This window comes from Mustela putorius, unplaced genomic scaffold, assembly GCF_011764305.1.
Source record: "Mustela putorius furo isolate JIRA1106 unplaced genomic scaffold, ASM1176430v1.1 tig00003972_pilon_pilon_pilon, whole genome shotgun sequence".
In the NCBI taxonomy this organism is placed as follows: domain Eukaryota; kingdom Metazoa; phylum Chordata; class Mammalia; order Carnivora; family Mustelidae; genus Mustela; species Mustela putorius.
In genome coordinates, this window is record NW_025422115.1 from 10,063,622 (window position 1) to 10,089,589 (window position 25,968).

General features: G+C 36.4%; 1 pseudogene; it reads right to left on the minus strand.

The window, feature by feature from the left end:
- Positions 1 to 25,628, minus strand: part of LOC123389279 — a 38,009-nt pseudogene extending 12,381 nt beyond the window's left edge.
- Between the last annotated feature and the right edge of the window lie 340 nt (positions 25,629 to 25,968).

Sequence of the window (25,968 nt, forward strand, 5' to 3'; positions counted from 1 at the left end):
TTGCTACTATGATATGGTCCATATATGCATTGGAATATTATGCAGCCATCAGAAAGGATGAATACCCAATTTTTGTACCAACATGGTTGGAAGTGGAGGATATTATGCTGAGTAAAATAAGTCAAACAGAGAAAGTCAATTATCATATGGTTTCAATTACTTGTGGAGCATAAGGAGTAAGTAGCATGGAGGACATTAGGAGAAGGAAAGGAAGAGTGAATTGGGAGAAATCAGAGGGGGGGGGATGAATCATGAGGGACTGTGAACACTGAGAAATAAACTGAGGGTTTTAGATGGGAAGGGGGTGAGAGGATGGGTGATCCTGGTGATGGACATTAAGGAGGGCATGTATTACATGGAACACTGGGTGTGGTGAATAAACAATGAATCTTGGAACACTGAAAAAATACAATTGAATTTTTAAAATGTCATCTAAATGCCTAACAGACGCATGAAAAAAAATGCTCAACATCAGTCAACGTCAGGGAAATATAAATCAAAGCCTCATTTAGTTACCACCTTACACCAGTTAGAATGGCAGAAATTAACAAAACAGGGAAAAACAAATGTTGGCAAGAATGTGGAGAAAGGGGAACCCTCTTACACTGTTGGCGGGAATACAAGCTGGTATAACCACTCTGGAAAACAGTATGGGGGTTCCTCATGAAGTTAAAAGCAAAGCTGCCCTACAACCCAGCAATTTCATTAGAGTGTATTTAGCCCCAAAATACAGAGGTAGTAAAAAGAAGGGGCACATGCATCTTAATGTCCATAGTAGCAATGTCCACAATAGCCAAACCTTGGAAGTAGCTGAGATATCTTTCAGTAGATTCATGGATAAAGTTGATATGGTTCATATATACAATGGAATATTACTCAACCATAACAAAGTATGAATCCCTACCACTTACACTGATGTGGATAGAACTGGAAGCTATTATACTATGTGAAATAATTAAATCAGAGAAAGATAATTATCATATTGTTTCATTCATATGTGAAATATAAGAAATAGTTTAGAGGAAAGGAGGGAAAACTGAATGGAGAGAAATCAGGGAGACAAACCATGAGAGACTCTTGAATCTGGGAAACAAACTTCGGTTGCTGGAGGAAGGAGGAAGAGGTAATTGGATAATTGGGTATGGGACTTAAGTAGGGAAGGTGATGTGATGAATCCTGGGTGTTATACACAACTGATGAATCATCGAACACTACATCTGAAACTAATGATGTACTGTATGTTAGCTAATTGAATTTAAATAAAAAAATAAACTGACTCATGGTTAAATTTTAGAAGGGCAGCTCTAAAATCTCTATTTGTACTTGTCTGTTTATGTGAGTACATATGTATGCATGTATAAATTATGTATATGTGATATTTTTCTCTTTCTGGATGGCATTGTCAAATTAACTTACAAAATGCCCTACAAAGGTTCTATGTAAATTGAATTAGACATAAATGAGTGTAAAAAAAGTCTAAATATCTCCAAAACTCTTAGAAATAAAGAAATTATCCTAAAGGTTTTGTTTTATTTTTAGGTACTTTACATACTTAAGTACTTTAAGTCTTCGGTAAATAAAGCTAGTTTTAAACCTATTGATAAAATCCCAGCAGGCATGTCTTCAGAGCATCCAATATAATGAAAAGATATTTTGTCTAGGTTTACTAGTGAAATTAGCTTATGTTATCTTTAGTAGACTTTTAATATCATAAATCTGTAAATCTAATCAAAAAAGAAAATGTACAATAAAATTGAAATTATTGATTCTGTCAAGCACAACAGTAAAAAAATGGGGAGGGACATATGTTTAACTTTTTAGCTGCTTTGCTTCTATTATTTTTATAGTTGCCTAATTTGTCAACAAGAAAATTATAATGATGGCTTGCTTTGTTTGACGTCTCATGAAATTTTCATGATCAGTTCAAACATAATTATTCAGAACAAGTGAATTAAATAGATGTAAGTGGAATAAAATTTTATAAATGACCTTGCTAATAATAATTACATTTTATATGTCACCTTAAAGGTAAGTTAAAAAATCTTTTTGATTATTTGATAATTAAATCTATAGTAAGTTAAGATACACAATGGGTATTCATTGAATTTCTAGATCAAAAATATTTAAACATTACTTGCTGATCATAAATTTATTTGGTTTTCAAATATTTTAATAAGATAAAAAGAAGCTAAATATATTTAAATCTGTTAGTAAACGTGGGAAATTAAAATATGAAAAAAGATATGACACTAGAAAATTATGTAATAATGTATTCAAAAATTTGCTACAGATATTTGTTACCTTTTCTAAAAAAAAGTATAAAAAGTATCCTTGTTAAGGGATAAAAAAGTAATTTAATTTTGTTCTAGAGTAGAATGACTTTTTTTTCCCCAAAATGAGAAAAATGAACAGATTAAAGCAAAAAACTAACTGGATATTTTAAAGTATTGTGAAAGAAGTCTTGGGAAAAGAATAATATCTTGTTTTCCCAGAACCATTTATTGAAGAGACTGTCTTTTTCCCACTGTATATTTTTTTCCTGTTTGTCGAAGATTAATTGACCATAGAGTTGAGGGTCCATATCTGGGCTCTCTACTCTGTTCCACTGGTCTATGTGTCTGTTTTTATGCCAGTACCACGCTGTCTTGGTGATCACAGCTTTGTAATAAAGCTTGAAATCAGGTAACGTGATGCCCCCAGTTTTATTTTTGTTTTTCCACATTTACTTAGTGATTCAGGGTCTCTTCTGATTCCATACACATTTTTGGATTATTTGCTCCAGCTCTTTGAAGAATACCGGTGGAATTTTGATCGGAATGACATTAAAAGTATAGATTGCTCTAGGCAGTATAGACATTTTAACAATGTTTATTCTTCTGATCCAAGAGCATGGAATGGTCTTCCATCTTTTTGTGTCTTCTTCAATTTCTTTGATGAGTGTTCTGTAGTTCCTCAAGTACAGATCCTTTACCTCTTTGGTTAGGTTTATTCCCAGGTATCTTATGGTTCTTGGTTCTATAGTAAATGAAATCAATTCTCTACTTTCCTTTTCTGTATTTTCATTGTTAGTGTATAAGAAAGCCACCGATTTCTGTACATTGACTTTGTATCCTGCCACGTTGCTGAATTGCTGTATGAGTTCTAGTAGTTTGGGGGTGGAGTCTTTTGGGTTTTCCATATAAAGTATCATGTCATCTGCAAAGAGAGAGAGTTTGACTTCTTCATTGCCCATTTGGATACCTTTTATTTATCTTTGTTGTCTGATTGCTGTTGCTAGGACTTCTAATACTATGTTGAGCAAGAGTGGTGAGAGTGGGCATCCTTGTCGTGTTCCTGATCTCAAAGGGAAGGCTGTAAGCTTTTTCCCATTGAGGATGATATTTGCTGTGGGTCTTTCATAGATAGATTTAATGAAGTTCAGTAATGTTCCCTCTATCCCTATACTTTGAAGTGTTTTAATCAGGAACAGATACTGAATTTTGTCAAATGCTTTTTCTGCATCAATTGGGAGGACCATGTGGTTCGTCTCTCTTCTCTTATTGGTTTGTTGTATCACATTGATGGATTTGTGAATGTTGAACCATCCTTGTAGCCCAGGGATGAATCCCACCTGGTCATGGTGGACAATCTTTTAATGTGCTCTCGGATCCTGTCTGCTAGGATCTTGTTGAGAATCTTAGCATCCATATTCATCAGTGATATTGTTCCCCAAATCAGGGAAAGTCCCTACCAAAAAGTTAAATTTTGATTTTAATTGAGGTAATATAAGATAAATATTTAGCTCTTCAGTCTCACTACTTATATTGCAAGTGTTCAATAGCCACATGTGGCTGGTGCTTACCACAGTGAATAGTGCAGATTAGAACATTTTCATTTTTTCAGAGGTCTTTTTAAAATTATTTGTTTAGAGAGAGGAAGGAAGTACAAGTAGCAGGAGGAAGGGAGACAGAGGGAAAGGAAGAAGCCGGGTCCCCACTGAATGAAGAGCCTGAATGGGGAGGGGGGAGCTCGATCCCAGGATGCCAGGATCATGACCTGAGTTGAAGGCAGCTGCTTAACTAACTGAGACACCCAGACACACCATAGAGAGTTCTTTTGGAAGTGTTGTTACAAACTATGCATTCATCTCTCACAGAAAATGAAACAGCGTATCCCAATGTACAAGAATCACTGGTATGTTTTAAGACACTATATATTAGTTAATTTTAAAATAGCTGCCACTTATTGAATGTGTGCCTGGTTGCCATAGGCTGAATGGTAGTTTCCCCCCAAAATTTATGCATTCAAACCTAAACTTTGATGTGTTGTATTTTAAACTGGGGCCTTTGGAAGGTGACTAGGACATGTGGAAAGAGCCTTCATGAATGGGACTAGTGTCTTTATAAGAAAAGCCCTCAGAAAGACCTCTTGCCTCTTCTTCTATAGAGGACACAAGGAAAAGATAACTTTATAAACCAGAAACCGGCCTCTCATCAGACTCCAAATTTGTCACGGTCTTGATCTTGGACTTCCCAACCTCCAGAACTGTGAGGAACTAATTTCTGTTGTTTATTACCTAGTCAATGGCATTTTGTTAAAACATCTCAAAAGGACTAAGAGAGTGGCATATCAAAAGAGATTGTCACATATCTACCTCTACATTCAGTGTGTTGCATTATGTTATTTTGGTTGAGTTATATGAAGAAAATATGTAAAGGTTAATAAAGTGTTAAGCTTTTTTGAACATATGTCTGTAGAAGTTCAGATTTTCTTCATGTACCTCAATTAAAATAACATAGTTCAACCCAGTGAGTGTAAAAGAAGATAAATCCAGATGTATAGTATGAAGCAAGACATACCAAAATTTTAAAAGTAAATCAAATATCAGCATTTTAATTATTTTTTAAAATTGTAACTATCTCTGACTGCCTTTTTCATATAGCATAATACTCTAGTTGTATCCACATAATAGAAAATAGCAATATTTTATTGTTTTTTATGGCTGAGTAATATTGTATACATCTATACCACGTCTTCTTTATCCATTTACCAATCAATGGATATTTCAGCTGCTTCCATATCTTGGCCATTGTAGATCATGCTGCTATAAACTTAGGAGTACATACATCCCTTTGATTTAGTGTTTTGTATTTTAGTATTGATTTAGTGTTTTAGTGTATTTTTAGTGTATTTGATTTAGTGTTTTAGTATTCTTTGGCTAAATACCTGGTAATACAATTGCTAGATATTATGGTAATCTTATTTTATCTTTATGAGGAAACTCCGTATTGTTTTCTAGAGTCACTGCACCAGTTTGTCTCCCCACCAGAAGTGCATGCGTGTTCCTTTTTCTCCACATTCTTGCCCACAGTTATTGTTCCTTGTGTTGTTTAGCCATTCTAAGTGTGAGGTGATATCTCATTGTAGTTTTTATTTGCATTCCACTGATGATAAGTGATGATAAAGTCTTTTCATGTATTTATTGACCATCTGGATGCATTCTATGGAGAAATATCTGTTCATATCTTCTGCCATTTTAAAATTAGATTATTTTAGGGGGTATTGAGTTGTATCACTTCTTTACATACTTTGGATACTAACTTTTTATAAGAAATGCCATTTGCAAATATGTTCTCCTATTCTGTATATTGCTTTTAAGTTTCATTATTCCTTTGCTGTGCAGAAGCTTTTTATTTTCACATGTGGGATTTAAGAAACAAAACAAATGTGTAAGAGGGGAAAAAAGAAGAGGGAGAGAGGGACAAACCAAGAAACAGACTCTTAATTAGAGAGAACAAACTGATGGTTACCAGAGGGGAAGGGGTAGGGGGATAAGTTAAATAGGTGGTGGGTACTAAGGAGTGTCATAATAAGCACAAGGTGATGTATGGAGGTATCGAATGACTATATTATGCATTATACAACATCAGAAACTGATAATGCACTGTACATCAACTAACTGGGATTCAAATAAAAACTTAAAGAATAAGAAAATAAAAATAAAGGTAACTCAAGGGACTTGTGAGAAATCAAACATAATAACATTTGCACTATAGGGGTCCCAGAAAAAGGAAGAGAGAGATAAAGGGACAGAAACTCATTTGAAGAAATAACAGCTTAAAAATTCTTTAGCCTAGAGAAGGAAATAGCATCCAGGTTCTGCAAGCACAGAGGGTTCCAAATAATTTTTTAAAGATTTTATTTATTTATTTGATAGAGAGAGATCACAAGTAGGCAAGGAGGCAGGCAGAGGAGAGGAGGAAGCAAGCTACCTGCTGAGCAGAGAGCCTGATGTGGGACTTGATCCCAGGACCCTGGGATGATGACCAGAGCTGAAGGCAGAGGCTTAACCCACTGAGCCACCAAGGTGCTCCTAAATAAATTTAATCCAAAGAGATCCAAATCAAGACATATTATACTTAAAATTTCAAAGGTACAAATAAAGAGAGAAGCTTAAAAGTACCAAGTGAAAAACAAAGTGCTTCATTTATTCTTCTCCTACCCACTTAAGCCCCCATGTTGCATCACCACTTCCTCATATCAGGGAGATCATATGATAGTTGTCTTTCTCTGCTTGACTTATTTCGCTAAGCATGATACGCTCTAGTTCCATCCATGTTGTCGCAAATGGCAAGATTTCATTTCTTTTGATGGCTGCATAGTATTCCATTGTGTATATATACCACATCTTCTTGATCCATTCATCTGTTGATGGACATCTAGGTTCTTTCCATAGTTTGGCTATTGTGGACATTGCTGCTATAAACATTCGGGTGCACGTGCCCCTTTGGATCACTACGTTTGTATCTTTAGGATAAATACCCAATAGTGCAATTGCTGGGTCATAGGGCAGTTCTATTTTCAACATTTTGAGGAACCTCCATGCTGTTTTCCAGAGTGGCTGCACCAGCTTGCATTCCCACCAACAGTGTAGGAGGGTTCCCCTTTCTCCGCATCCTCGCCAGCATCTGTCATTTCCTGACTTGTTGATTTTAGCCATTCTGACTGGTGTGAGGTGATATCTCATTGTGGTTTTGATTTGTATTTCCCTGATGCCGAGTGATATGGAGCACTTTTTCATGTGTCTGTTGGCCATCTGGATGTCTTCTTTGCAGAAATGTCTGTTCATGTCCTCTGCCCATTTCTTGATTGGATTATTTGTTCTTTGGGTGTTGAGTTTGCTAAGTTCTTTATAGATTCTGGACACTAGTCCTTTATCTGATATGTCGTTTGCAAATATCTTCTCCCATTCTGTCAGTTGTCTTTTGATTTTGTGAACTGTTTCCTTTGCTGTGCAAAAGCTTTTGATCTTGATGAAATCCCAATAGTTCATTTTTGCCCTTGCTTCCCTTGCCTTGCATTGTTCCTAGGAAGATGTTGCTGCGGCTGAGGTCGAAGAGGTTGCTGCCTGTGTTCTCCTCAAGGATTTTGATGGATTCCTTTCGCACATTGAGGTCCTTCATCCATTTTGAGTCTATTTTTGTGTGTGGTGTAAGGAAATGGTCCAATTTCATTTTTCTGCATGTGGCTGTCCAATTTTCCCAGCACCATTTATTGAAGAGGCTGTCTTTTTTCCATTGGACATTCTTTCCTGCTTTGTCGAAGATTAGGGTTGCTGGGGGTAGGGGGTTTGGGAGAAGGGGGTGGGATTATGGACATTGGGGAGGGTATGTGCTTTGGTGAGTGCTGTGAAGTGTGTAAACCTGGTGATTCACAGACCTGTACCCCTGGGGATAAAAATATATGTTTATAAAAAATAAAAAATTTAAAAAAAATTTAAAAAAATTCTCAATAAAATACTAGCAAATCAAAAAAAAAAACCCACAAAAACAAAGTGCTACATATAAGGGAAAATCCCATAAGGCTATTGACATATTTCTCAGCAAAAACTTTGCAAACAAGAAGGGAGTGGCATAAAATATTCAAAGTGCTGAAGGGGTGGGGCAAAAAACTTCCAACCAAAAATACTCTAAAAGTTTGTGTACAGCAAATGAGAAAAGGGAAAAAAAGGAGAGAGAGAAAGGCAAACCAAGAAACAGACTGTTAACTATAAAGAACAAATTTAAAGGTTACCAGAGGGAAGGTTGGTGAAGGATGGGTTAAATAGGTGATAGGGATTATGCAGTGCACTTGTGATAAGAACCTGGTATTATATGGAAATGTAAAATCACTAAATTGTACACCTGAAGCTAATATTACACCTGTACTAACTGGAATTTAAATAAAAACTTTTAAAAAAAACTTCATAGAGTAGGACTTAATTTTACTGTAATACTCTTTAACGCTATTTTTCCTGAGATTTATGCTGCTCAGAATTAAAATAACAGTTAATATATGGATTTGTGGTTTGGAAAAGGTAAAAGTTTGTGTACAGCAAGCACATCTAAATAAAAGTGACTTCAGATAACAGAAATTATTTACTCATTTCTTCCAATTAATTACATCAAAATAGCTGCAAAGGCCCTCTATGAAAACAAGCCCATGTCTAGGAAAATACGGGAGACATACAGTCCTGATTTTGGATATTTTTGCAAATCCCATCTATACTAATTATTGTGCAAAATATCTTCAGTGAAGTAGACAATAAAAAACCATGAATTTCTTGAACTTAGCTCACAGCCTCAAGCATTAGATATAGTGAGGTATGTGCTCCTCCTGGTGGTGACATGAGAAAAGCACACGTATGCATCCAGGAGCAGAGTACATAAGTTGTATGGACCCAATGACACAACTTTAGAGATAGGAGTACAATTCCATCTTTAGTATATATGTACATGCATGTTCACTGCGTTATTTTTTCCCCTACTGACCTTTAGAATCATGTTTTTGTGCTTGTAACAGAACTCAAACACTGTCTTTGTTCCCAATACAACTTACGTGCAGAAAGTTTCCAAAGCCAAACATTTTGGGTCCAGCATATATCTCAGACATACATATCCTCTTGGATTCACCACTTTGAAATAAAAATCAATAGCTATAAAGTAAAATCTTAACTTCATCACCAATCTGCTTCCTCAGCACCAACATTCTCCCACTTACTTGAAATTTGGAGATACACATACAGAATCTTATCTTGGTCCAGAACGTGGTTCTTTAATATTTGAAAATTATATATATATATATATATATATATATATATATATATAATTGGATAAGATTGTAGTTTCAGCATATTATAAAGTCAAAGGGAATCAATCATTTTATATAGTTTTAAAATTTTATAAATTTTATATATTTATATATTTTATATATATAAAATGATTGATTCCCTTTGACATTATAATATGCTGAAACTACAATCTTATTGAATAAACAGTCAAGCTACTCTTCCTAAAATACCACTCTTATTCACACATTCTCCCCAAAATTTAGTGATACTTTGGCCCGTTATAAATACTTGCTCTCTGACAGCACTGTGGTCACTGTTTTAGTTATTCATTTATTCTAATACAAATCAGCAAAATGGTATGCTCAATTGGCAGGAGGTTCCTATAATTAGAATCATTTGTCTAACCATACAGGGAATGAGTAATTGAACAAAAATTAAAAGGCCCAGCTTGGGTTTAATAACAAGTTCAGGTCCTATTGCACTAGAGTGACTTTTTCTCTGCAGGTTAAATTCATATTCTATTAAGCTAGCATTCAAAGAGTTCCACGACATAGCTCCCACCTTCCTTTTAAGCCTGAATGTGTGCCATCTCTAGTGAAAACCATTTGCTTACTCAAAACTGTAGTCTATTATCATGTCTATATATGCCATGTGCATTCTCATCTTTGTTCCCTCTCATATTCTGTTTGGACTTGGGATCATACTACCTATATTTCAGGTATTGGTTTTTAGGAACCATGTAGGAACTCAGTTCTACACTGGTGCAGAAGAAGGGGACATTTAGACCAAAAGGGGCTAGGGCATAGAGACAATATGGGTGTAAGATAAATTTGAATCAAGTTCTGATCTTCATGCCAACTTTCCCACTTGGTCTTTTACAACCTGAAGCATATTTAGTTCTCTCAGACTCATGGGAGGATTCTGGTTAATGCTTATATGAAATATGACACCCAGTACTGTCCACAACAAAGCAAGAGAAGAAGATGTCTACAAATAATATAACCCAGAGTCAAACCAGAGACGTCATTATGATCCCCAATTGATGCAGAAAAAAACATTTGACAAGATACAGCATCTGTTTCTGATTAAAACACTTCAAAGCATAGGGATAGAAGAAACATCACACAACTTCACAAAATCTATCTATGAAAACCCACAGCAAATATCATTCTTAAGGGGGAGAAGCTGACAGTCTTACCTTTGAGATCAGGAACGTGACAAGGAGTCCCACTCTCGCCACTGTTGTTCAACATAGTACTAGAAGTCCTAGCAACAGCTATCAGACAACAAAATAAATAAAAGGTATTCAAATTGGCAAAGAAGAAGCCAAACTCTCTCTCTTCACAGATGACTTGATATTTTATATGGAAAACCCAAAAGATTCCATCCCCAAACTATTAAAACTCATACAGCAATTCTATCATGTGGCAGGATACAAAATCAATCCACAGAAATCCATTGTTTTCTTATCCACTAGTAATGAAAATGTAGAAAGAAAGAAAAAAAGAAAGAAAGAAAAAGAAAATTAGAGAAGTGATTCCATTTACTATAGCACAAAGAATCATAAGATACCTGGCAATAAACCTAACCAAAGAGGTAAAGGATCTACACTTAAGGAACTACAGAACACTCATGAAATAAATTGAAGAAGACACAAAAAGATGGAAAAGCACTCCATGTTCAAGGATTGGAAGAATAAGCATTGTTAAAATGTTTATACTTTCTGAAAAACAATCTGAAGGTTTTGAAGGGGCGGGGGGTGGGAGGTCAGAGCACCAGGTGGTGGGTATTATAGAGGGCATGGATTTCATGGAGCACTGGGTGTGGTGCAAAAATAATGAATACTGTTATGCTGAAAATAAAAAATAAATTTTAAAAAAGTCTATACTTTCAATGACATCCCAATCAAAATTCCACCAGCATTTTTCAAAGTGCTGGAACAAACAATCCTAAAATATTTTTTTAATTTTTTCAATTTATTTATTTTCAGAAAAACAGTATTCATTATTTTTTCACCACACCCAGTGCTCCATGCAATCTGTGCCCTCTATAACACCCACCACCTGGTACCCCAACCTCCCAAACCCCGCCACTTCAAACCCCTCAGATTGTTTTTCAGAGTCCATAGTCTCTCGTGATTCGCCTCCCCTTCCAATTTACCCCAAATTCCTTCTAAAATTTGTATGGAATCAGAAAAGACCCCGAATTACTAAGGACATGTTGAAAAAGGAAAACAAAACTGGGGGCATCATGTTGCCTGATTTCAAGCTTTACTACAAAACTGTGGTCCCCAAGACAGCGTGATACTGGCACAAAGATAGGGACATAGACCAATAGAACAGAGAATAGACAGTGGAAAGAGCCCAGATATGGACCCACACTCTATGGTCAATTAATCTTTGACAAAGCAGGAAAAAATAGACAGTGGAAAAAAGACAGTCTATTCAATAAATAGTGCTAGGAAAATTGGTCAACTGTGTATAGAAGAATGAAACTCGATCATTCTTACACCATGCACAAAGGTAAACTCAAAATGGATATAAGACCTCAATGTGAGGCAGGAATCTAGTAAATCCTAGAGGAGAACATAGGCAGTAACCTCTTTAAAATCAGTCACAGAAACTTCTTTCAAGACATGTCTCCAAAGGCAAAGGTAACAAAAGCAAAAATAAACTTTTGGACTTCGTCAAGATAAAAAAAAAAATTCTGAGTTGGGGTAAATTGGAAGGGGAGGTGAATCACGAGAGACTATGGACTCTGAAAAACAATCTGAGGGGTTTGAAGTGGCGGGGGGTGGGAGGTTGGGGTACCAGGTGGTGGGTATTATAGAGGGCACGGAGTGCATGGAGCACTGGGTGTGGTGCAAAAAATAATGAATACTGTTTTTCTGAAAATAAATTAATTAATAAAAAAAATTCTGCACAGCAAAGGAAACAGTCAACAGAACAAAGAGGCAACCTGCAGAATTGGAGAAGATATCTGCAAATGACAGTACAAACAAAGGGCTGATATACAAGATCTATAAAGAACTCCTCAAACTCAACACACACAAAACTGATAATGATGTCAAAAAATGGGCAGAATATATGAACAGACACTTCTCCAAAGAAGAAATACAAATGGATAACAGACACGTGAAAAAATGTTCATCATCATTAGCCATCAGGGAGATTCAAATTAAAACCACATTGAGATACCACCTTACATCAGTTAGAATGGCCAAAATTAAGAAGACAGTAAACAACAGGTGTTGGAGAAGATGTGGAGAAAGGGGAACCCTCTTACACTGTTGGTGGGAATGCAAGTTGGTGCAGCCACTTTGGAAAACAGTATGGAGATTCCTTAAGAAATAAAATATATAGCCACCCTATGACCCTGTGATTGCAGTAATGGGTATTTACTCCAATTTACTCCAAAGATACAGATGTAGTGAGTAGAAGGGTCATCTGTACACCAATGTTCAGAGCAGCAATGGCCACAGTTGCCAAACTATGGAAAGAGCCAAGATGCCCTTCAGTAGACGAATGGATAAAGAAGATATGGTCCATATATACTATGGAGTATTATGCCTCCATTAAAAAGGAAGCATACCCTGGATATCAACCTTTTGTCTGTACTGTCATTTGCAAATATCTTCTCCCATTTCGTGGGTTGCATCTTTGTTTTTTTGACTGTTTCCTTTGCTGTGCAGAAGCTTTTGATTTTGATGAAGTCCCAAAAGTTTATTTTGGCTTTTGTTTCCTTTGCCTTTGGAGACATATCTTGAAAGAAGTTGCTGTGGCTGATATTGAAGAGATTACTGCCTATGTTCTCCTCTAGGATTCTGATGGATTCCTGTCTCAAGTTGAGGTCTTTTATCCGTTTTGAGTTGATTTTTGTGTACGGTGTAAGAGAATGGTCGAGTTTCATTCTTCTACATATAGCTGTCCAGTTTTCCCAGCACCATTTATTGAAGAGACTGTCTTTTTTCCACTGTATATATTTTCCCATTTTGTCAAAGATTATTTGCCCATAGAGTTGAGGGTCCATATCTGGGCTCTATACTCTGTTCCACTGGTCTATGTGTCTGTTTTTATGCCAGCACCATGTTGTCTTGGTGATCACAGCTGTGCAGTAAAGCTTGAAATCAGGTAGAGTGATGCCCCCCATTTTATTTTTGTTTTTCAACATTTCCTTAGCAATTACCCCAATGTTTATAGCAGCAATGGCCACGGTCGCCAAACTGTGGAAAGAACCAAGATGCCCTTCAATGGACGAATGGAAAAGGAAGATGTGGTCCATATACACTATGGAGTATTATGCCTCCATCAGAAAGAACGAATACCCAACTTTTGTAGCAGCATGGATGGGACTGGAAGAGATTATGCTGAGTGAAATAAGTCAAGCAGAGAGAGTCAATTAACATATGGTTTCACTTATTTGTGGAGCATAACAACATGGAGGGCAAGGGGAGATGGAGAGGAGAAGGGAGTTGGGGTAAATTGGAAGGGGAGGTGAACCATGAGAGACTATGGACTCTGAAAAACAACATGAGGGTTTTGAAGGGGCGGGGGCTGGGAGGTCGGGGTACCAGGTGGTGGGTATTATAGAGGACACGGATTGCATGGAGCACTGGGGGTGGTACAAAAAGAATGAATACTGTTATGCTGAAAATAAATTTTTAAAAAATTAAAAAAAAGTAATACCCTAAAATAGAATTAAGGACAAAATGTTGATATGATTATGCTTGAATATAATTTATTAACTGAAATTTTAGGTTTTATATTTCACACATTAAAATTATTATTTAATCTAAAAAAATTAAAAAAAAATAAAGAAAGGAAGCATACCCAACTTTTGTATCAACATGGACGGGACTGGAAGAGATTATGCTGAGTGAAAAATGTGAAGCAGAGAGAGTCAATTATCATATGGTTTCACTTACTTGTGGAGCACAAGGTATAACACAGAGGACATTGGGTGAAAGAGAAGAGAAGTGAGTTGGGGGAAGTCAGAGGGGGAAAGGAACCATGAGAGACTGTGGACTGTGAGAAACAAATTGAGAATTTTGGAGGGGAGGGCTTGGGGGGTTGGGAGGGCTTGGTGATGGGTATTAAGGAGGGCACATATTGCGTGGAGCACTGGGTATGGTGCATAAACAGTGAATCTTGGAACACTGAAAAAAATAAAATAAAATTTTTTTAAAAAAGAACATGCTCAGAACTTTCCAAATGATTGCAAAAACATTGATAGCATTTGATACCATGGAAGGCACATCTAGTGTTTGGCTTTCCTCTCCTTCCTAGGCATGGGAAGATTATAATTCCCAACGACTTTAGGCTTAGGCAGGGATACAGAAGTAGTTTCAACCAGTGGACAGTGATTTGAAGAGTCACTTCTGGACTGAGGTAGTGAAAATCTTACTCAACTTTTAATGTCTTTATTCCCTATTGAGGCTGTATACTGAGATAGTAGGGACACAAAATAAAAGAAGCCTGTGCAGTTAAGTTACCATGTGAGAGATAGCAGACTTGGAGATTAATTCAAGCTATACCAACATTGCATGTACAAAAATAATTTTTGTGCTAAGTCACTACTATTTTTATGTTACATTACCTTAGCATAAGTTTTGTATTTCCTAATACAGGGGTTATGCTCAGCATTGTTTGTTGTTTTATCCCATAAGTCTTTTTTTTATTCATACTTACTGGTAAATTATAAAGAAAACACTATAAACTTTTGCTAAAGGGATATTCAAAAAGAAAAATAAACGTAATCCCCCTTGCCTCCTTCTTTTTATGAATGAGGAACTATCAAGACTGGCACATAAGAATTGTGGGAATGGTGGTCTTTTTGAAAGATGGAGACATTAATAAGCAAAGAGAGCCATGTAAACAGCTATTTTTTAAAGACATATGTAATTTGAGAGAGAGAGAGTTGGGAGGCACAGGGGTAGAGAGAGAGGCATCATTTCCAGCTGAATTCCCACTTAGCAAGGAGCCTGATGCAGGGCTCAGTCCCACAATATTGAAATAATGACCTGAGCCAAATAAAGAGTAAGAACCTTAACTGACTGAGCCACCCAGGTACCTCAACAGTAATTTTTAATGTGCTGAATCCAACTGACTGTGACAGCCAGGATATGTGGGAAGGAGAACTTATAGGAAATAAGCAGCATCTGGTATCTGGAAGTATAAATGGCATTATGAATACCATGTAATTGCAATTCGTTTCCTTGAAATTCTCTCTCAATATTTCTCATCAAATCTCTGAAAATGACCAAAAAAACCTCACAAACAAGAAATATTGACAGCAGTTCAATCAACAGAAATTGATTATATTTTCAGGTTTATAATTTTATACATTTCCACAGGTTACCAACCTTTTAAGCAGCAAGACATTTCCCTTCAACTGAATCACTACAGAACCAAAGTTCTCAGTTTATATAAAGCAAATTAAAAATGGAGAAACTTTGATTGAAGTAGAATAGGAGAAGACCTCCACTTGCTCCACACCCCTGTTGCTCCCATCCCCCTGAATGGTCTCTCCAGTCAGTAAAAGAATCTGCAAATCTGCACAAATCTTGCACAACCATGAAAAGACTTATAAAACATCCATAATATCGTTCTGTATCTTTAGCACATAACTTATGTGCTACAAGATGATCTTCATCTGACTTCAAAGTTTCTCTTATTATTTCTCCAACTTATCTTTATACTACCTGGGCATGTCTCATATGTGCTTATAATCAAATATAGTTTGTTGTTGGTCAGGCTTTGTGGAAGGCTGAGTTTTCCAGAAATGGCTGTCACAATGTACTTTATCCCACTTTCTCATTAAATATGGCATTGACTTTTAAAAAAATATATGGCATTGGCATATCTTCCATGAAATAATGGGAACTACGACTCCTTCCCTTCAACATGGGTGAAACTTCAGGATAGAAGCAACACACATGACTTAAAAAAAACTTCAAAACTAGTTCATAAAGATACACATACTTCCTCCTTGTTTCCTTTAGAAGTTAGCTCTTGGAACCCAACCACCATGCTATGGGGAAGTCCAAACCATGTAGATGGGCCTCCTGTACATGTTTTGGCTGAGAACACCACCATTCTGCTGACAGCATCAACCTCCATACATATGAGTGAGAATGTCTTCAATGTGACTTCAGCTGCATTCGCCATTTCACTGCAAAACAAGACACACCTTGAATAAGAACCACTTCTACAAAAGAATCCAGTCAACTTCAAGAACCACAAGAGATAACAATAAAATGTTTCATCTTGAACTGATAAAGAAGATGTTGTTCATATATATGATGGAATATTACTCAGCCATCAGAAAGGATGAATACCCACTATTTACATTGACATGGATGGAACTGGAGGGGTTATGTTAAGTGAAGTAAGCCAGACAGAGAAGGACAATTATCATATGGTTTCATGTGGAACATAAGGAACACCACGGAGGACCTTGGGGGGATTGGACGGAAAACTGAATGGGAAGAAACCAGAGAGGGACATGAGCCATGAGAGACTCTGGACTCTAGGAAACAAAGTGACAGTTTCAGAAGGGAGGGAGTTGGTGGGGGCTGGTAAGAGGGTGATGGGTATTGAGGAGAGCACGTGATAGGATGAGCAGTGCTGTTATATGCAATTAATGAATCATTGAACACTACATCAAAAACTAATGATGTACTTATCATATGCTGGCTACTTGAACATATAATAAAAAATTAAAATTAAAAATTAAAAAAATGTTTTATCTTAAGTCACTATGCTCTGGGGTGACTTTTTAATGCAGCAGTAGCTAAAATCCACTCATTCCAAAAGTATTTACTTAAAACCATCAAAGGGCAAGTCACAGGAGCTTCAGTAGCGATTAAAGAATATTTTCTCTTTATAGAGATAATATTCCAGTGCAAGGAGAGAGATGATAAATCCTTCCCACTGATTTTAGGGTAAGAATTTATCTTAAAATCACCTCTGTCTTTCCTGATCTAAAGTTCGAAGTCCATTTTGTGCAGTGATCTACAACTGGACTGGCATATTCCTAGAATTTGCTAGTCGTAAATCCCATTGGCTGAGAATGATGATATCAGTTTCTTTTGGGAAGGATGGAATCAAAGGGTTTTAATGGGTAAATCTGACCTGGAAGAAAACTTATTATTATAACATAAGATATCTTATTAGGTTAAATATAAAGCATATAATATAAGGCATATATAAGATTGATCAGGTTTCACATTTTGTAAAGATCAAATATTCCTGAATATGCTTTGTTAAATAAATCATGACAGTAGAAATCACTGCGCTAATTTGTAAGAAAGTAAATATGACCTAATCAGCAAAAAAAAATCTGGGTTAACAAGATCGTTGGAAAAAGTCATGAAAAAGAGGGTGTAATTATTTAGTTTTTATATTCTTGCTGCTGAGAGAGGACATGAGGTGGAATTTGTGCAAAGCGTAATGATAGAGATAGTATGGGGAAAGCCTTTTCATAGAAAGCTAAGAATTTTGGTACTATTTATTGCCCTTTTGTTTCAGTTGTCTTTGAAATTTACTCTGTCTTCCCTGTCTCTTACATAGGAAGGATACCTGGCTGGGGAAAGGGCAGAGTTTCTTACTTTCAGAATTGCACCAAGGCTTCCAGTAGCTGTGATATCCTCCAATGAAAAGAAAGCCTCTGAATCTGTGCAAAAGATCTGTAAAATTCTTGGTTCAAATTAGACCACTGAACAAATACAGGGATTAAGTTACATGAATTTAATTTAGGTGAATCTAACTGCCATTGCTCTTTTTTCAACAGGATTTTAAAAAACAAACAATTAGAAACCATAAAGTAAGCAAAAAGCTGCATGAAAAAATACAAAATAATTTTTTTTAAAAATACAAAATAATTTTGTGAAATTTAAAAGAAAACATAATTGAACCTAAACTTGGACCATTCCACTTCAAGCAGTATGGGATTAATGAAATAGGATTAGGTTTCCTTCTTTTGGGGCCCAATTAGATTCTCAATATTCCCAGATTTTGTATTTGCATATTTATTTATTTGCTAAATTTGATTTTATAACTCCAAAATCATTTGTAACTCCCAAAGTAGTACTCATGGTGTTGTCCAATCATTTGCAGACATGTGCAGAGCAGCAAAAATTTTGAATTACCCAGTAGGCAGGTTCCCAGCTGTGGTTAAACAAGAGGCTGTGCCTTATCATTCTAGTCCCTGTATTATGTAACAAGTGTTCTTTGTGCAGTCTACTTAATGCCATGTATTTTGCATGTTTTTGCCTTTTTTTGGTGATTTCTCTATTTAAAAATGCCCTCCAAGGCTAGTGCTGCCATGGTGCCTACTCTACCTAAGTGCAAAAAAGCTGTGATAAATCTTATGGAGAAAATTTGTATGTTAGATAAGTTTTGATCAGACATGAGTTACAGCACGATTGACCATGAATTACGTGTTGATGAATCAATAATATACATTTTAAAAGAGGTCTTTAAATAGAAATAGACATAAAACGAGATTATGTATTGATTGGTTGATGCAAATGTTGTGACCAGGGGCTTTCATGAATCTAATTCTGTTTCTCCTGGGGGTAATCATTTGGTATTTGCTGATGCAGTGATTATGATGACTTTATATAACGTAACTGCCACAATAAGGAGAATTGACTGTATATGGTTTTATAAGATATGAGGGAGAAGTACTAGTGTGGTAAGTAACAATCTCTCAGATTAAGGAGTTAAATAAGTACCCTTTAAATATAAAAGTGCAGGGTGCATGAGTCATTCAGTGGGTTAAGCCTCTGCCTTCGGCTCAAGTCATGATCTCAGGGTCCTGGGATCTAGTCCTGCATTGGACTCTCTGCTCAATGGGGAGCCTGCTTCCCCTCCTCCCTTTCTACCTGCCTCTCTGCCTACTTGTGATTTCAGACTGTCAAATAAACAAATAAAAAAATCTTTAAAAAATATAAAAGTGCATACTTTATATTTTAAACTATTAGTTGAATATGAATACCTGTTGCATTTGCTTATCTATTATTCCTTTTCCCTTCTGTTATAGCAACTTGTTTTCCCTTTTCAGAAAACATGTATCTGTCCTGTGTATGTACTATAAAAGTACAATAGTCATATAACTCAGGCATGGCCAAGCAGTACACTTCATCCCATAGGAAAGAGATGATCAAAGACAGTGGAAACCATGGGGTGCCTGGGTGGTTCAGTGGGTTAAGCCTCTGCCTTCAGCTCAGGTCATGATTTCAGGATCCTGGGATCGAGCCCTGCATCAGGCTATCTGCTTAGCGGGGAGCCTGCTTCCTCCTCTCTCTCTGCCTGTCTCTCTGCCTACTTGTGATCTGTTTGTCAAATAAATAAATTTTTTAAAAAGACAGTGAGAAACATGATAATATAACTTGAAACATAAATCCACAAAATCACCAAATTTTTCATTTTATGAAAAATGGAATGAGAGGAAGTGGTGATGCAACATGGAGGCTTAAGTGGGTAGAAGAAGAATAAATGAAACAAGATGGGATTGGGAGGGAGACAAACCATAAGTGACTCTTAATCTCACAAAACAAACTGAGGGTTGCTGGGGGGAGGGTGTTTGGGAGAAGGGGGTGGGATTATGGACATTGGGGAGGGTATGTGTTTTGGTGAGTGCTGTGAAGTGTGTAAACCTGGTGATTCACAGACCTGTACCCCTGGGGATAAAAATATATGTTTATAAAAAATAAAAAATTATATTAAAAAAAATTGGAAAAAAAATGGAATGAGAAACCACATATTCCCCCTCAAGCCAGTTTGAACACCTTTTAGTAAATTAACACAGAAACAGAACTTTGGTATGTGAAAATGACTAAAAAGTTAAAGGCTAGTAATAGAGACTGGGATAGGAGAAAGGATGAGACACTTCTCACTTATTATCACTTTGCATTTTAAAATTTCTACTATGTGCATCTATTTCTTTCACCATAAAGGAGTAGTAATAAAAGTAGCAATGTAGGTCATTACCACATTAGGACACTATCTGAAGGCTACTGGTCACTAAGGTAATATAACTTACCTTAAGCTATTGATGTTAGTCTCTGTTAAATTCTAGTTACCCAGCTGTAAGAGATAAGAAAAGTTGAGATTATTTAACTTCTTACTGCTAAATTTAAATTACGACTCTGGAGAGTAAAATGTCTATAGCTGAACGAATTGCGTCCTAGGAGGAGAGTTTTATTTTAATTATAATTACTTTATTGTGGGAGATTTGCAATTAACTGAAGTGCATTGCATTTAATTTTCTATCATAATTCTCTAAGACTCTGAGATTTCATTTTGTGGATTTGGGGGGGGCGTGTTTACAAGATTCCTAGTTCAATGGCACCCTCTGCTGGCAGTATAGCAGATTGCAGGTATAGAGTGGTTTTGTGTTGGTTTATGGTTGATGCAAAATTGATCCAATTTTCTTTGTCTTTTAGTTAAAACGTCTCTATTTCATGTGCCCCTTAACATGTAATGCCAACATATACTTCATCCTTTCTTTTATTCTTTTGCTTCCCATAAATGTCCTTTCAAAGACTGACATTTCCAATTGTGTGTACTTTAAATTGTTTCCTTGTATTCCACGTTCTTATCTGATTAGATCTCTTCAGTACACTCATAATTACAATAGACTTACTGTTTCTGGTAGTGATCCTAGAGGAGCTGTAGGCCTATTGCTAAGTTTTTTTTTAAGATTTAATTTAATTTAATTTAATTTAATTTAATTTATCTGAGAGAGAAAGAGAGAGAGAAAGCAAGAGTTGGGGGAGAAGGGGGAGAGACAAGCAGACTTCCTGCTGAGTAAGGAGCCTGATGTAGGGCTCAATCCCAGGATCTAGAGATCATGACCTGAACCAAAGGTAGGTGCTTAACCAAATGAGCCATTCAGGCGCTAGATATTTTTTATTAGCATCTTTATTTTCTTTTAAATGTTTTAAAGTGTATGTTGCTGTTTGCTACATATCAGACATAACATTTGCCTATCTCATTACTATTCACCATTTTCCCTAACATATGCATATTTACGTTCATATATTTTCTTTTGATTATGACAGATCTTAATGTGCAGAATTGCTCACTTTAAAATACCTTCAAATACCTTTTTGGTTTCCTCTTTGACTCAGGAAAACATAGAAATGTTGCTTTATTTAAATTTTTATGACTTGTTTCAATTTTATGTAACAGATCTACCTGTTACCAGAGAACATATTCTCTGTGATTTCAGGCTTTTATAAATTATTCGCATGTTATTTATGGCCAAGCATATAGTCATATTTTCCAGATATGTTCTTAATAAATGTGTATCCTAGAGTTCATAGGTACAATGTTTCCTGTATTTGTATCAAATCAATTTTGATAATAAGGATTTAACTTGATTAATATCTTTACTGATGTTTTGTCTACTGAGGTTTTTTTTTAAAGATTGCATTTTTAAGTAATCTCTACCCTCAATGTAAGACTCAAACTTACAACCCTGAGGTCAAGAGGCACATGCTCTACTGAATGAGCCATCCAGACACCCCATTATACTAATCTTTTTGTTTGTTTTATCAGTTGAAGTGGACATGTCCCAAACACCCCACTATTAATTAGGAATTCATATTTTTCCTTAATCTATTAATTATATCATTAGTTGCAAACATACTTACATATTCTGTGTAAATTGAATATTTTATCATAATGAAATAAACTTTTATGATGCTTTTTGCCTAAAAGTCTATTTTTAAAATTATCTTTTGCCTGGGAGTCTATTAAAATCTCTCCTCAATACCACTTTTCATTTGGCTATCATTTGGATATCTATACCATACTTGTTCAGTTAATTTTTCCGAGATTTTATATTTGGATGTGTGTTATGGACAGCTTATTTTTAAATATAATATGGCAGTGTTTTTTAAAACATAGAGGACTTAGTCGATTTATATGTGATTACTAATATTTTGTTTTTACATCAAAAATATAGTCTATTTTTTCTTTCATTTTAATCATTTTCCTCTTCTGATTTAAAAATTATATGCTGCTAATTGTTGTCTTTAATGGTTATGCAGAAACGCCAAAATTTAATCAAAGTAATGCTTTTTTGTAAACAAGATACTTGAAACAGTTAACCAGTTATACCCTCCTTCTTATTTGCCATTGTTGTTTGTTTTGTTTTGGTTTTTTTTAAAGGTTTTATTTATTTGAGAGAAAAAGCACAGACAGGGGGAGGGGCAAAGGGAGAGGGAAAAATAGACTCTGAGCTGAGCAGTGAATCCAATGCAACATGCCTCTCAATTCCAGGACCTGAGCCCAAGACAGGTGCCTAACCAAATAAGCCCCCGAGGCACCCTCATTTTATTTTAAGAATTTTATTTGTGTTTTAAAATTTTTTTTCTTTAACTACATCAGATCTTTTTATTGTTGTTCTTTAAAATTACTGCTCAGATCAGAGAAAGACAATTATCCTATGATCTCCCAGATATGAGGAATTTGAAAGGCGGAGTGGAGTAGGAAAGGAAAAGATGAAACAGGATGGGATGGGAGGGAGACAAACCAAAAGAGACTCAATCTCACAAAACAAACAGAGGGTTGCTTGAGGGTGGGGGTGTGTGGAGAGGGTTATTGGGTTATAGACATTGGGGAAGGTACATAATATGCTGAGTGCTGTGAAGTGTGTAAGCCTGACGATTCACAGACCTGTACCTTTGGGAGGAAATAATGCATTACATGTTAGTAAAAATAATTAATAAAAATGTAAAAAAAATACTGCTCAGTTACATTTACCACACACTTAATCTTTCTCTCTTCTGTATTTCTCTTTTACTTGCCTTCTGCCTAAAGTGCACATCTTTTAGGATTTCCTTTGGTCAAATTCTGTTGGTGATGCATTGTAGTAAAGACTCTGACTCAAATTTTTCTTTTTGTATTTGTCTGTCACAGCTTTCCTGTCTCACTTCTGAGCATGCTGATAAGAAAGTCCAGGTGATTTGTCAAAGGTGGGATATTCAAACACTGCACAGGAACCTTTACCCGAGCCCTACCCCTTAACTATCATAAAAACCTCAAGCCAGTCTTCTTTCCTTGCTTTCTCAAGATATGTTGAGATCAGCTTTGAAAGCCTCCCCTAGTCTCCTCAGAAAGACTCATATAAGTTTTAAAACTTTTCATATTTTGCTGGAGTGTGTGTGTCATCATTAGTTTTGGTATCTAAACCAAATTTTAGGGGACGGTCCATTTGCTCAAAATGGCTACAACATGGACTTGCTCAGTTTTTTTGTTTGTTTCTATTTCTTTAATCTGAAAATGCATTTTACCCACATTCTTTTTGTTGTTGTTTTTGAATATAGTATTTTTTGTAGGGTTTTTCTTTCGGTGATTTCAGATTTGTTATTTCTTGCTACCATTTGTTTGACTTCTTTTTGACTAACATTAACACCTTAAACTCCTTCCTAGCTCAGGAGACTGCCCTTCTCAGGGCTAATTAATTGTTAGAGATGGGAAAGGGCCTAGCCAAGAGCATATCTTTAATATGCAAACTAACTAGTCCAGAGCTCTACCTCCTCTATGTTGCCCATTCACCCCAGAAGACATTACTCCTCTGCCTTACACATCTCAGTGCCAGATACCAGGCAGCCAGGGACCACCCTACATCTTAAAGCCCACTAAAATTATTCTAACTAAACAATCTAAAGCTGTTTACCTAGCCTTTTATGGTAAGCTTAAGCTTAAGCTGTCATACCTAGACTTTTCCACAGAAATCCCAATAAAGACCACAGCTTAGACTACCCTCTGGCTCCTGCCCAATGCTGGTGTGTCCCCTTGTGGTCCTGCATGTGTTGTGTCTCCTGATTGTAGGACCTGATAATATAATATACTTTGTCTTTCTGAGGTTTTCCTGTATCTCCTCCTATGGCCACACCTGACAGATCATCATGTGAAAGAACAGAGACCACTTAATAATGTTGAATCTGAAAACCAAAAACAAAGAGCAAGATGTTAAAAGATACTTTACTATAAAAAAGTGTTGGTTAGGGGTGCCTGGGTGGCTCAGTGGATTAAAGCCTCTGCCTTCAGCTCAGGTCATGATCCCAGAGTCCTGGGATCGAGCCCCGCATTGGGCTCTCTGCTGAGCAGGGATCCTGATTCCCTTCCTCTCTCTCTGCCTGCCTCTCCGCCTACTTGTGATCTCTGTCTGTCAAATAAATAAATAAAATCTTTTAAAAAGTGTCAGAGTGTCAGTTGGTTTCTCAATAGCAACTGAAGCCACAAAACAGTAGCTGAGAGGGCTGAAACAGCTGCCAGTCTAGACTTTTACGTCCTATGCAGCTCAAGCCTTTTCAAATTTCAATATAATATGTAATAATTCTCCTATTATACTTCTTATCTCTGGGTGTCCTTGGGTTTTTAATTCCATCCCTGTTGCCTCAGGATGGGCATATATCTTCATGGTAAAAGTAGCTTCAAGTACTCTGTTTACTTCTCTGAGATTTTGGTTTGGCAATTCTTATTATTTTGCCAACTCTTGGTTGCTTTTATGAAAACTATTATTATAATATAATATAATACACACACATGCACACAAACACACAGTATTCTTAGTTGAGAGCAGTAAACGGAAGTAACCACTGGGTAGAAAAGAAACTTTTACCCAATATGTGCTAGAGTATTGAAACAATTACTACTCAGTTCCTTAATTTCTTGCAGGGCATCCCACAGTACTTTCTGTAATCTGAAGACAAATAGTGCAATGATTTAGAATCCTCAGCTCAGTAATCAAGAGTAGGGATTCCATCACAGAAATAAAACTGGGAAGAGATGACAAAAAGGCATGTGAATATTTCAATTGATGGTGAATTTTAATTTTTTAAATATTCTCAATTTTTCTATAACTGTATATTGGCAGCATATAGTATATAAAATATGCAGAAAATAAAGCCACAGGACAATATCTAATAAAGGAAAAATATCTAATATCTAATAAAGGACAAATATCTAAAACGTACTTGATATTTAAATAAAAAGGTTATTTCAGGGCACCTGGCTGGCTCAATCAGTAGAGCATGCAACTACTGAACTTTGGGTTGTGCCCCATGCTAGAGTAGAGATCACTTGAAAAATAAATAAATAAATAAATAATAAAAAAGGAAATTTCATTAATAAAATTTATTTTTAAAAAAGATCTACTTCAAATCAACAGTAACATTGATTCGTTACTGTTTTAATAAGTTAAAACTGGAACTTTTTTTAAAGCCATAAAAAAAGTTAAAGGAAATAGAGAAATGAGCAAATAATAAGAAAACACACATTTAAAACATATGAGTATAAATACATACTCAATATATTTAAACGACAGCACAGAAAAAAATCCTCCGCCCACCTTGGAGGTTGGCTCAGAATAAAATAAGAGAACTAAATTAATTAATTATTTAATAATTCAGAGTTTAAAAGGACAGGGCACTTCTGTCGCAGCACCACCGCCCTTCTGGAGCTGGAGCCCAAATACCGGGCGGAGTCGGCGCAGACAGCAAGCGGAAGGAGGCCAGGGGCATTGTGGGGACTGTAGTCCAGGAAGCTTCAGAGAATTTCCGCTTTCGGCACTGCTGTCAGATCCTGAGAGCTCAGCTGACCCTGCTCTGAAAATGACTTAGGCCTTAAGGTGTCCAGAGCCGGTCGAGTCATAGGAGTTGGGGGCGCCGGGGGCGCAGGAATGGAAAGAAGGGGTGGGCGTAGTGGAGCGGTGACGTTGGAAACGCTCAGCCCGTAGTGCTTCCCCGCCTCCGGAAGCGCGCTTCTGTAGGCCCCTGTCGTGCGTACTGCGCATGCTCCCCGGGCACGCCCAGTCGCTTCAACTTCTTGGCACTCCGACTCATCTGGGACCTGTCCTGGGTC